At 35.4% G+C, this 13,952-nt stretch overlaps 1 protein-coding gene across 1 annotated transcript in view; it reads right to left on the bottom strand.

The window, feature by feature from the left end:
* The window catches only part of CYTIP (cytohesin 1 interacting protein), a 77,890-nt gene extending 65,852 nt beyond the window's left edge, over positions 1-12,038 (bottom strand). Inside the window, exon 1 of the mRNA XM_051986352.1 lies at positions 11,942-12,038. The gene's annotated coding sequence lies outside the window, so the exon portion shown is untranslated. The remainder of the gene's footprint in view (positions 1-11,941) is intronic.
* Between the last annotated feature and the right edge of the window lie 1,914 nt (positions 12,039-13,952).

Genomic DNA, 13,952 nt, shown 5'->3' with positions numbered 1-13,952 from the left:
TCAGAGAACAGTTTCATCAGAAGAATTATAGAATACAAATTATAATGGTTTAAGAAGTGAGTTGGTAGTGACAAAGTCCAAGCAATAAGCAAATAATTAATACTGCCTAGAAACTGGGCAGTGAAAGTAAGAGAAAAATAGATTAATAGTTTGAGAAAATGATAGAATCAAATAAAGTTTTTTGAAATTTTTAAGGATGAGGGAGATATAGGAATAATGTGTAGGTCTCAGAAAAGGAACCAATATATAGAGAATAATTGAAGATGAAAGAGAAAAGGTGAGAGTATAGGATCAAGGCCACAAGACAGAAGTCCTTGTCAAGGAGAAGAGCAAACTCTTCTTCATAAGTTGAACCAAAAAGAAGAAAGAAAAGAAGGAAGGAGGGAGAGAGAGAGAGAAAAGGAGAAAGGAAGAAAGGAAAGAAGGAAGGAAAAGAGGGAAAGAGGGAGAGAGAGAGGATTGGAGGGAGGGAGGAAGAGAAGAAGTATGGAAGGGAGGGGGGAAGGAAGAAAGGAAGGAAAATTTCAGTAAGGAATAGATGTAGTTCCTTCCTGCACAGATCTTACATTCTACTGTTAGAGACAATACATACAAATAAAAGTATACACAGAATGTATAATTATAGCAAAGCAAGGGAGAAAGGGATTTGAGAATAAATGGCAGGGCAATATAGAACAGATTAAGTATATGGGAAAATTATGATTTAAGGAAAGTAAAGAGAAAACAGAGATGTTGTATCTGGAAGAATACTGAAATTTGGAAGAATGTTATTATTTCTACCATACAAAAAAAAAAGAAAAGAGAAAAAAAGGGGAGATGCTCACTCTTATTTGAACTCTCTCCAAGCTCTTTCTTTTCATCTTTTCCATTAATATTATCTTACACCATTAAAAAGTAAGTTTTCTTATGCTCAAAAAGTTATCAAACTGTGCATACCCTTTGATCCAGCAGTGTTTCTCCTGGCCTTATATCCCAAAGAGATTTTAAAGAAGGGAAAGAGACCTGTATGTACAAGAATGTTTGTGGCAGCCCTGTTTGTTGTGGCCAGAAACTGGAAACTGAGTGGATTCCCATCAATTGGAGAATGGCTGAATAAATTGTGGTATATGAATGTTATGGAATATTATTGTTCTGTAAGAAACGACCAACAGGATGATTTCGGAAAGGCCTGGAGAGATGTACATAAATTGATGCTAGACCAGGAGATCATTATATACTTCAATAACAATACTATATTATGATCAATTCTGATGGACATGGCCCTCTTCAACAATGAGATGAAGCAAATCAGTTCCAATAGAGCAATAATGAACTGAACCAGCTACACCCAGCGAAAGAACTCTGGGAGATGACTAAGAACCACTACATAGAATTCCCAATCCCTCTATTTTTGTCAACCTGCATTTTTGATTTCCTTCAGAGAGTAATTGTACACTATTTCAAAGTCCGATTCCTTTTGTACAGCAAAATAACTGTATGGACATGTATACTTATATTGTATTTAATTTATACTTTAACATATTTAACATGTATTGGTCAACCTGCCATTTGGGGGAGGAGGTGGGGGGAAGGAGAGGAAAAGTTGGAACAAAAAGTTTTGCAATTGTCAATGCTGAAAAATTACCCATGCATATAACTTGTAAATAAAAAGCTATAATTAAAAAAAAAAAAAAGGTAAGTTTCTTGGGGCAGCTAAGTGGTGCAGTGAATAGAGCATCAGCCCTGAAGTCTGGAGGAGCTAAGTTCAAATCTGATCTCAGATACTTAACACTTCCTAGTTGTGTGATCCTGGGCAAGTCACTTGACCCTAATTACCTCAGCAAAAAAAAAAAAAAAAAAAAAGTAAGTTTCTTAAACATAAGTACAGTCTTGTCTGCTTGTATTGCTAATACCTAGAAAATAGCAAGTTCTAAAAAAAAAGCTTTATCTAAAAACAAACAAACAAAACACCCTAACAACCAAAACCCAAAGCCTTTTTGCACATGCATTTGTGTGTGCTAACCTTCCTAAGATTATTTTAGAAGGAATAAGGAATTAAAAAGGGAAGAAGATGAATAATTTAAATTGCAATTATCAATGCAAAATTTTCTTTTGAGGACATGAAAAAAATTAATTTAAAACTGTAGAGTTCACTTCTTCATATTTTTTCCTTTCTCAGAGTTCAATGTGCACATGACTTGTCTATCTTTCAAGTGATGGGCTATTCTCTGTGAATTTTAGTATTTACAAAATGTTGATGGATATATGTTAATTAACAAGCAGACACTGATATCGACCAAAGCAACATTAATTTTCTCATTAATTCCAGTGAATATGTTTCTTATGGCAAATTAGATAAAGTAGATTGGCTTGTAGGTAAATACAAAATAGATAACTTGGTAGGTAGTCCACAGAAGGGTGAGATAGAGGGCATATTGCAAGCAAAGGACAGGGAAATTTCCACTAATTTTGTGAGGAGATCATACTTTTAGTATTTACTTATCAGTCATTCACTTTATCTCTGTATAAGATTAGTAGATTTCTTGATTATGTCATCATTTAGCTGCTTGCTAAAGTCTAATGAGTAATGAGTAGTTCCTCTATGACTCAGGTTCTCTTGTTTTTTCCTGTTTGGTTTAACTTTCTCAAGTCTCTTAGTGACAAGATATATTTAATTTTGGCTCCAAAGAACCAGTTTTCTTTTTTTCCCCATTTTCCCCTTGAATCAGTTGTTAACTTCATATAAATTTAGGGTATTTCTCATATAAATTTATCTTCTCCTTTTCCCCCCCTAACTTTTCTACATTTTTTGGTACCATTTGACTGTGTGTAAAAGATATCTCTGTAACAGTACATTAAGCATCAGCTTTCCAATAATAGAAAACATCCTATAACAGGTACATCTAAGATTTACATAAGGGCATTTCATTAATGTGGAACAGAGGGAACTGAAAATGATAGTAATTTCATGGTGGAGGAATGGACACATTCATGATAATGATAACTATCATTTTTTAAAGAGATAGCATGAAAGACTAGCTACGTGAAGTTCCTAGAAAATAACATTACCTAGAAATAACATCATGATAATTCAAGAAGAAGCTTCATGGGAAAAAGAAATCCTATCTTTGGTAAGTGAACAGTAAGTGAACAAGGGCTTGTGGAGGCCATGTTATATGTATCCCTCAGTAGCACAGACATTAGGAGACTTGTAAGACTGGTTAAATCAGAATGATTTGGGGTTTGGGAATTATGTATAGTATAATAACAATATTAGCCAGTATTTCTAAAGTGTGCCAAGGTTTTTGAAGCATTTTTCAAATATTACCTCATTTTATCATCATGGCAACACTGGGAGGCATTTTATCATCCCCATTTTACAGAAGAGGAAACTGAGATATTAGGGTTAAATGATTTGCCTAGGATCACATGGCTAATAAGCATCTGAGAATAGATTTGAACTTAGATCTTCCTGATTCCAGTATTCCTTCCACTGTGGATCTAACTGCAAATCAAGATTTCCCTGAAGCTTACAAGGCCACAAATCATATGAAATACTCTTTCTTCATACTCCATTTCCCTTTTTTTCATTAAGAACAGAAGTGACAACTTCCTACCCCTTTTAAGTATTAAATTTCTTTATTTTTTTCTCACTGAGCATTTTACATGTAAATTTTCATTAAGTAAAGTAATTTTATTTTGCACCTAACTACAAATATTAACTTTTATCTATTATCTATTATATTCCAGACACACTGGCCACATTTTTCATTCTAGACATCATATCTGCAGTCACGGCACCTTTGCATGGGCTATCCCTTTTTCCTGAGACACAGGAATATCACAGCCCTTCTCCATCTTAGTCTAAAGTCATTATAAGTTATTTCATTTGAAAAAAAATCATCCGATGGCCAACATATAATGTGCCTCTCCAAACCTAGTCTGGCAGGTCTTCAGAGAAAGACCTATATTACAATCTCTTGAGACCCATCTCAAAGCTGTTCCAGTTTGGCAAGACCAAAGGACATAGCTCACTGATTAGCCTTGGAATACTGAATTTCCATAATGTCAGTACCAGAATAGAACTTTGTTAAAGGAAATAAAGTGACATCAGGGATTTTTTTTTTCAAAAAAGCAAATTCAATCCCCAGCTTTAAGACTTTTAGGAGACTATGTATTTTAAATACCAAATCCTCCTTTTCAGTCAGGACGAGGTTTATCTATAGTCCTGCTTTTATCTCTTTTCCAAACATAGGGCTTATGGTTTAGATTTAGAAATAGCAAAAACCTCAGAGGTCACCTATTACAACTTTTTTCATATACAGATGGGGAAAACTGAGGCCTAGAATGATTTTTAGGTGAGAATTCTTAGTTTGAACCCACATTTTTAATGCCCTCTTCATTGTACACTGATTGTCCACTGAAATGAATGGACCAACCCAGCAACACTAAGCAGAAAGTATTTAGAAAAAGACAAAAACAAAAACCTCAGAACAAACACCATTGCCTTAAAACTAGAATTTAATCCTGTTTGCTAGTGCTGACTGAGGGACTCTAAGCTTCCTAACAGTCTCCTATTAGCTGACTTCCCTCTACTCCACCCAAAGACCGCCGAAACCTCAGCTTATATGTTATGTCCCTTCTATTTAGCAGATCCTTGATCCTACTTCCCTCACTACACACGCACACAGGCAGTCCTATGACAATGTAATCAAGTCCCAAGTGTAGCATATCTTAAGGCCTTATGTTGTTCAGTTGTTTTAATCGTGTCTGATTCTTCTTTATCTCATTTGAGATTTTCTTGGCAGAGTTGGTTGGCATTTCCTTCTCCAGATGGGAACTGAGGCAACCAGGATTAAGTCTGAAGCTGGATTTGAACTCAGAAAGATGAGTCTTCCTAACTCCAGGCCCCTCACTCTATCCACCACACCACTTAGCTGCCCCTTGAATTCAAAGGGCCTAGATTTTTGACTCTGTTACTCCTGTCTGTGTAAACTTGGATTAGTCATATAATTCTGTGTATCAATTTCCTCATTTATAAATGAGGGAATTGAATTAAATGTTCCTAAGTCATTTCTAACTTGTATGATAAATAACACTGAGAAATAGCTCTCCAAATTTCAAAGATGGCCATCAATCTCTTTTTCTTTTCTTAAAAAAATAGTGACTTCTCTCTCTTATATTACACTCAGGTCTATCTCCCTCAACCCTGAAAAAAAAAAGAAGCAAAATTAACCAAACAACTGATCTCTCCTTATAATATTTTGAAAATCCACAGAAGTGTTGTCCCCATTCTTTACTACAAGAAAGATTATTTATCCAAACGTGACCAAAGATGGTCACTATAATTCATCTGAATTTTTATATTTTTTAGTATTGTTTTCATTTGTCTTAACTGTAGTTATAGAATACTTTCTCCTTTTTTTCTAGTTTTCACTTTGCATCAGCTCATATGTCCCCCTATGTTTCACTGAATTACTTTTATTTATTTTTATGTCACTATAACAAAACTAATCCATTATATATCTTAACTATTATTTGTTCAGACATTACCAAATAGATGGGCACCCACTTTGTTTTGTTTTTAGTTTTTGGTAATTGTTATTTGCTACCAGAAAAAAAAATTCAATGAATATTTTGGTATATATATGGAACATTTCCTTCTGTCTTTGGCTTCTTTAGGCCATAATTCCTGTGGCAGAGTCCCTGAGTTGAACTTTAGTATCAACATCATTTTTTAAGGCAATTAGGTGACAGAGTAAAGAGAATGAAGGACTAGAAGACATCAAGACCTGAGTTCAAATCCTGCCTTTAGACACCACTAATTGTGTGGCCTTGAGCAACATAGTCAACCTTCTTTCTACCTCAGTTTCCTCTTTGAAGCATTATTTAAAGGTTAGCTATTTAAGGGGAAACAAGCAAAGCTTATAGTACTTTTTACCTAATCATTGCACTTGGTTGGTAGTCCTTTCATCCTTGTTTTGTGTAAGTTATATCCATCTCAACTATAAAAATGTGAGCTCTAACTACATTTATTTGTTGTAAGGGGAAAATTTGATTTACTCAGGGAAGGGAATTGGTGAGTTAGTGATTCAAAAAAAATTAAAAACCACAATAAAATCTATAACACAGAGATGAAAAAAGTTCAAAATATCCCCAAAGAACTATGGTGTTAAGATTAATATTTGTTTTGTAAAGATTTGTAATAGTTCACATTTTTTCCATGAGCAATATTATCTTTGATTTTTTTGTATATAGGAATGTTTGTGTTTATCGATGATTATTTAGATAATATTTTTAAGAACATTAAATCCCTTAAGTTCATAGATGGGATTAAGTTCATCTCGATACCTTCCACAGTGCTTATTAGAGTCCTGAAAATAATGAGTGCTCAGCAAATATTTGCTAAATAAATAAAATTGAATATGTTCACCTATACTTGTCAACCCTGAACTATGGTATGTCAGCACACTTTCAAGTCATGATGTGGAACAATTGATGATCTTTTTCAGCTTAACAAACTGGTGGAGAAACCCATCAATGTGCAGTGTTCTTCAATTAACCCCTTTTACAAAGCCCTATTGTCTTACTATCTTCACACATTAAAATTTTTATCAAAAGTTTTAAGAAAAGTTTTTGATTTATTTTAACCTGATGATCCTAGAAATGAGAATGGCAGGCTACAGAAGCAAGGAATATTGGGAATTATCAGATAGTTCAAGAAAGACTTATGGAAGATAGACAAGGATAGGAGTTTTCTGAAGCATTTTAAGACTACTACACTGAAAGGAATCATTGGGGTTTTCTCATCTAACTGGCCCTTGGTTAAGACTCTCCTCTATGATATCAAAATAAGAAGTTACTCATGAGACCTTTGTCTGATGACCTCAAGTGAGAAAGAACTCACTAACTTTTTGGGTCAACCCATTTGTAGCAACTTTATTAAGAAAATTTCCTCCTTTTAACCTACACTCTTTTAGACATGACTTGGTCCAAAGGAACTTAGTATTACCTAATTGGATTTTTTTTATAGTTCACTCATTTTCAGTTCTGCGTGAGACTTTGGTATTTACAAAGCCACAGCCAAATGAATCATTATACCACCAGAAAGCAACTGCCACCAAGGGCTGACTTGAAGCAAGCTACAAGATGTTCCTACAAGTTGGCAGGGCACCATTTGCAATTTGAAACTTGGCTCTTGGGGTGACAGCTAGGGCTGCCATCAGGGAAAAAAAAAAGATGGAGATAAGAGATGAAAAAGAGTGATTGTGGAGGAGTGTGAATTTCTATGTATTATTTCTTTGGCTTTAGCAAAGAAAAAATAGTCAAATAATAAACATTAGGGTGATTAATGACCTTGTATATGTTAAGCTTCAGTGGCATTATACTACAGGAATCTAACACTTATTATCTCACACCTGGGACTAAAGGAGAAATCAAGTCTGCCCAATCTGAGATCAAAGGGAAGTGAAGGGAATAAGGATGTGGATTTATTTCCCTCTAAGTGATATACATCCTTCTACACATACCTCAAGAGAAAACTAGATTAGCATGAGAATATGTTTTCAAGAAAATAAAAATAAATTACCTGTCAGAGAATACTCTAACTAACCTACTTTCCTTTTTACATTTTTAAAATTAAATCTTTTTTTTTCCAGTTGAGCTACATTAATTGCCACTCACTCTTGGACTTGGGATTTAGGACTAACTTAAAATGGCTAGAACTGGAAGATCATCTTGGTCCATAGATGCAGGTGAAAACTGGGGAAATCTAAACATAAATGCATTCAGTGGTACACTAGAGAATATTTGTATGACTAATTATTAAATTTTTAGAATGAATTTACATTTTGGAAATAATCAGACCTTGCAAACCACAACTTGATTATTTTGTTAATTATCTAGACTTAAAGAAGTGATGAAAAAATTTTAATAAAATGAATTGAACTTAAAAGTATGTCATATACTCATTATTTAGAAAAATATTTGTTAAATTTTACCAGCACACCCTTGGATAGACTGAACAGAGATTTGTTGTATTAGATGTGGTTATGATAGAAGCTGAATCTGAAAAGCTGATTCCTGACCAGTCAAGATCAGTCTGGGTTTAGGACACATATGATATTAACAAGATCAAAACAAGAGTTGGAGAAGAAAAGCTGACAAATTAAGGACATTGTTTCTCAAATACAAAAAATGTAGCAAATAAGTGACATACAACAAGATAGACAAAGAATGAATAGAAGCATATAAGGATGGGTGAGTACATCATGTAATTATACAACAGCACATATCAGGATAGATGATATAGAAAATCTAGGTATCCAAGGTCAGGGCCCTAGAAGTAGGGACACAAGTTGCCAGGGACTTCATTACTCTTTCTCATCTAGGAAATCCTTTTATGATATGCTTTATAGATAGATTAAATCAAGAACTTGATAATCATAAGACTTATGTCTTCATATTGTTTGTTTTACTAATGTATAACTAACAATATATTTTGTCACCTTGGGCACATCACTTAACTCTCAACCTCAAATTCCTTAACCCTAAAATGAGAGGATTGGAATAAATGACTCTAATTTCTTCCAGTTCTAAAATATCATTCTAGTTGATTTAGTTTGTACCTTTGATGCTAAGTCCTAAACCTGCTATAATAGGGCTCCTGATGTTCTCTATGACCAGGACCAGCAATAAACTCAAAGTACAGGATAGGAGAATACTAGAAGGTACAGAAAGAGGAGGCATGTGCATATTTATCAGAGTTGGAAAGTACATGGATGGGAGAAGTCAGGTATGTCTTAATTCCTTTTAGAGGAAAAATTCAGAAAAACTTTGATTCATGCAAACATTTCATAATGTCTTGGTCTTCTACCACAAAAGTATGTTTTTCTGTTTCCTTTTCAAGAGGCAACCACTCAAATCTAAGAAGACTTGGGTTTAAGCCCACATTTGATGCACCCTGTTAATGTGGCCATAGGCAAATCACATAATCTCTAGGTATTCCAGACAGTCCTTTAGGATTTATCATCACTAGAATGATAAATTGCAAAGAAGGTATTGACTTGCATTGGTAGAAGTAGCTTCCTTACCTAAGAGTTTCCTAAATCACTGAGATAGAAAGTTGTATTTCCACCCAGATTAATTTTACTCAGCCTTCCCAGAAATAAGAATACTCCCTCTGGATGGAGGTAGAAGCATTTGGTTTCCTCATTTTTCATTGCCTGCTCCAGTAATGTACAGAAGGGTTCTGCCAACAACATGAGCTACTTCCAGAATGTTTTCTCATCTTGAGCAGCTCCCAGTCTCTGTCATCGCTCCTGACTTTTGAGTCTTTCCATGTGTTGTACAGTGAGGGACTCTAGTTACTCTGCCCTTTTTCTTTGGCATCTTTGGTTCCCAGGGGTTTCTGATTGCAGCCCTGACTCTCTGTCCTAATTCTCTAAACACGTAAGGTTTTCTCTGCTCCTAAGAGACTGGTTTTCTTAACTGAAAATACTCTTGTAAATCATTGTTTATCTCATCTCTCCTCTGGGCAGCTTCCCCACGTCTCTCAAAGCTCTATGATTTCCAGTGACTAGCTTCCCCTCAAACTCACTCAATCCCAGCTCCATCCAGTTTCTTTGACCCTTTTCGCACTCCTGTATTCTCTCCTTGAATGCGTATGTAAGTATATGTACACACACACATATACATGTATATATAGGTATATGTGTATGTATATATGTATTGTGTATATGTCTATCTTCTTCGAACACGAGGCCTAAACCTCCGCCTTACAAAATCTATTCTTCTCTTTATTTTCTTTGATCTGTTCAAGTCTGATGACTGTTAAAGCACCTTAACTTCACTCTAGCAGTAAATTACTGATGTGGGAAAGCAAAGGCAAAGCAAAGCAGCTTCTGGGCTGCTGAGCCACCCAAGAGCTTGGGGCATTTCTCATGTCTCTACAATCATAGCAGATTTGGGTTATATCACTGACAAAAAGTGACGCCTTCTCCTTAACGGGGGCTGTTCCTTTTAAACACCATTTCATTTCTATCTAATATCATTCCCACGAGGGGCAGCATGGAGTCCTAGCTAGAGAGCCTGCATAGCCTCAGAACCAGGAAAATATGCATTCTAGGCTTGCTTCAGACACATTCGCTATGTGACTCTGGATAAGTTATATAACTTCTCAATTACCCCCTGTGCAGTTCTCTAAGACTGTAAAATAAAAGGCACTTCAACTCATGAGAATGGGTCTTCCAGATTCCAAGTCTGGAACTCTAACCACTGTGTCATCTAGCGCCTTATATAGCCTCAAAGGCATTAGAGCTAGAGTCCAATTCCTTCATTTTACAGATGAGAAACATGTTTATCTTCATTGGCTGAAGGGAATTTAATGTGTCAGGAGGGGAAACCCTGAAATATCAAGGCTTGAGGCAACTGTGAAAGAGAAATATTCTCCATAGTATATTTGACTGGATCATACTCTCCTACAGTATTGTATCATTGTGGTTAAAATCTGATCATTTGTCTCATTCTGATCAATTGTATAAATTTCCAAGTTTACTTTCTTCTTTCTTTTCTTGCAGCCTGGTTCAGTGAACAGCAAAGGTAAAATAAATTCACCAGGGCAGAGGCAGGTAACACCATGTTTTGCGAGAGCAGAATCCAGTCTTTGCTGACTTTTGCTTTTGATTTTGATGCGTAGAGGGCAGGAACTCTGTATCAAGTATCAGGGCCAGAACTCTGGAGATGTATACTTGAAACAAGAATACTTACAACAAGGTGTTAACTCAGTGGAATTGGTGAGATAATGGTTCTTTAGTATACATATACTTAGTCCTTAGCATGGTGATGGTTCTCTGTAATGATGTAATTGTAATAGGATATTTATGTATTTGTATGTAATGGAGTATTTAAGGGCTGAGAAGATTAGAAATAGAAATATTCCATCTTTGGCCATGCTCCTGGTGGCTCTCCTGCCTCCTGCACTCCTCCACTAAGATCAAGATTGGGTCAGACTGTGACAGACACAGACTGTGAAGGAGACAATAAAAGACTTTAGATTCTATTCCTGACTAGCCTAGTGGTGTCTATCCTGCTGAGACCAAGGCCCATCCGGAGGTGCCCCAGAAAACTAGCCTGGACAATACACTGATGGTTTATGTATCTGGAGATAGATCCCTCAGAAGAGTAATTTAAATTTCATGGCATTATTAACAGCTTCTTTCCATCATGTTCCCCACTTTCTTTCTGACTATTACCATAGAAATCTCATAAGTATATAGTTAAAACCTTTCTGTCAGATACAGCCAAGATAATTCTAATATTAGGAACTTGACTTTTTCAGTCATATTAGTAACACCACCACCATTCATTAAATATTTAGGAAGCACTGGTAAGATAGAAAAAAATTAGCTTATGATTAAAAAAGGTGACAGCATGGTCTAGTGGATAGAGAGCTAACCTTAGAGCCAGAAAATCATACTTTATCTCACATATATTGGCTGTGTGACTCCTGAGTAAGTTATTTTACTTCAGTGGTGTCGGCAGCTCTCTAAGACTCTAAGATTCAGGGAAGTTGCCAAAAAGACATTAATAGAGAGAGTTCCCTATGGACAATAACTCCAAATCCAGCACTTGTTTGTATCCATCCTAGAAGGGAGAACTCTTATTTAAATGTAACTAGATTAGTAAGTTACAAATAGGACTAACTTATTTAACATAGGAAAAAAGGGAAAATCAAATTAACTTACTTTTTAACTATTTGAGTAGAGACTCCTAGGATTAATGATCTTATCTATTTAGAGATAGATAGATGATAGATAGACACATATACATATATAGATTTATATGTAGACATATATATATATTGTTCTTCATTCTGAATCCATGAAATGTACATAAATTAAAGAAAACAATATTGCCCATGAAAATCAATCTACCCATTCTATATTCGATATTTTCCACATACCATAGAACTTGTCCTTGCAAACTCAAGAAAGGGATTTTTCTGTTTGTCCAAGCCAAAGTCTCAAGCTTTTTCTCAGCTCTGGATGAGTGTGTAATCACATCACTTGCTGTGAAATAAAAATGCTTTATCAAACTGGAAAAGAAACACAACCTCATGCAAAAGCTATATCTAACCATTCTGTCTTTCCTGAATTAAGGCATTTTGGCTTCCAGCTTCTCATTCCAATGAGTAAGAAACCTGTTGAACAGCACCCCAAACACATGACCACTAAAAGTGAGGGGAAAGTTGATGTGGGCTTCTAAGAAACCCAAGTATTATTATTATTATTATCTAGAAAAGGGAAAAATTGTTCCATCTTATAATCTATACCAGGAATGAAAAATTCAGTCTCTTTCTAAAGCCTACTAACAAGAAAGTGTTTTGTTCCCAATGTTTACAATGACTCAAGGCCCACAGAAAAATCTGTTTTGAAGGCTACTTCCTATAACCAAAATACATACTTTACTTCACTCAGAATTGATTTCATAAGACCAGCTTATTGTAAGATTCTTTTCCCCAGTCATCTTTTTTAATTTTTAAGTTCAAGCCCCATTTCTTATGTAGCAGCTAATGTCAACTAAATTCTACTCTGCATTCTTATAACATTTGATATTTTCTCTATACCTGTATGTATGACTCAATTAAAGTCATACTTATCTAAGAAATTTTTTCCAAGCAAGATCAGTTCATTTTAATTAGCTCATAATTTTAATAACAATAATATTAATAGCTAATATTTATATAGTTTAAGATTTGCAAAGCACTTTAGACATATTTCATTTGATTCTTACAACAAGTCTGTGGGTAAATATTATTATTATTCCCACTTTATAGATGAGAAAACTGATACTTAGAGTGATGAATTTATTTGCTGTATTGGATCACACAACTAGTATTTGTGGTAAAATTTAAACTAAGGATTTTCTGACTCCAGATCTAGTACTCTTTCCACTGAATCCATTTATTTTCTTCAGCATATTATTCACCAGAAACACTACTGAGAGACAATATTTGTCCCTTTTAGAAGAAACAGACAAGACAAGCCTGATCAAATGAAAAATTCACACACACACTTAAAAAAATGAATCTAACAGGTATGATTTGGCAAGGAAGTCATTTCAGAACTTCCACAAGTTAAGGACTTTGCCCTTTAAGTGGCATATAATGTGGAAAATCTTCTGACACTTGAAAAGTTCTATTTAACTATGGTATCGAGAATTAGCAGTTGGCAAGTTAGGGCTCTTAAAAAATCAGAAGACCATTCTCACCTACACTACCTACATTTTTGTACAGAGAGGAAATTTGTTCCTAATAACCAAAACAATTCATTTTCCAGCTTTCTTCCGGGCAGCTTACTGGCTACTATTCTAAATATAACAACTGCTTATTATATGAAGAAAACATACCATAAGAGATACTGACTGTCACAGAATTTGTGTGATCGACTCCATTAGCTCCTTCCAATAAAGATTCAAAATGTTATAGGCATGGGAATGGCAAAAAGCTGAATACATTACACTTGTAAAGTAGATCCTGCTTGTCTTTTAGGTGCTTTAAGTATTTGGCGCTTCCAACTGCTAGTCAAGACAATTAAAACTGAGGAAAAAATTCCAAATGATTTAGGTGTTCGCACTAAATATTCCCTCCTTGCTGTCTGTATGCTACTTTTTATTCTTCTTGATCCTTCTGGACTGGACTCGCTTTTTCTAGAATCCTTTCCTTCTTCCTGTGCCCCCTTCAGTCAATGCTTCTGTCCCTCTTTCCTCCTATCCCTTGGCAAAATTTCTATTTTTACAGAAGGGAGGGGCCTGTGCCACAAGGACCTTAAAGCACTCTTCCCCCAACTTCTGAAGCTCTTACCTGTCTGGGACACTGAGCAAGGTGCAGGGAATGGCGACAGGTGCAACAGGAAGATGTGAGGCTCAGAGTGAGGCTGAGGGGAGGGGACAGCCAGGGAAGCAGGAGGGAGGGA

This window comes from Antechinus flavipes, chromosome 3, assembly GCF_016432865.1.
Source record: "Antechinus flavipes isolate AdamAnt ecotype Samford, QLD, Australia chromosome 3, AdamAnt_v2, whole genome shotgun sequence".
In the NCBI taxonomy this organism is placed as follows: Eukaryota; Metazoa; Chordata; class Mammalia; order Dasyuromorphia; family Dasyuridae; genus Antechinus; species Antechinus flavipes.
The sequence above is the reverse complement of the archived record's forward strand: the minus strand, read 5'-3'. Positions and strand labels throughout refer to the sequence as shown.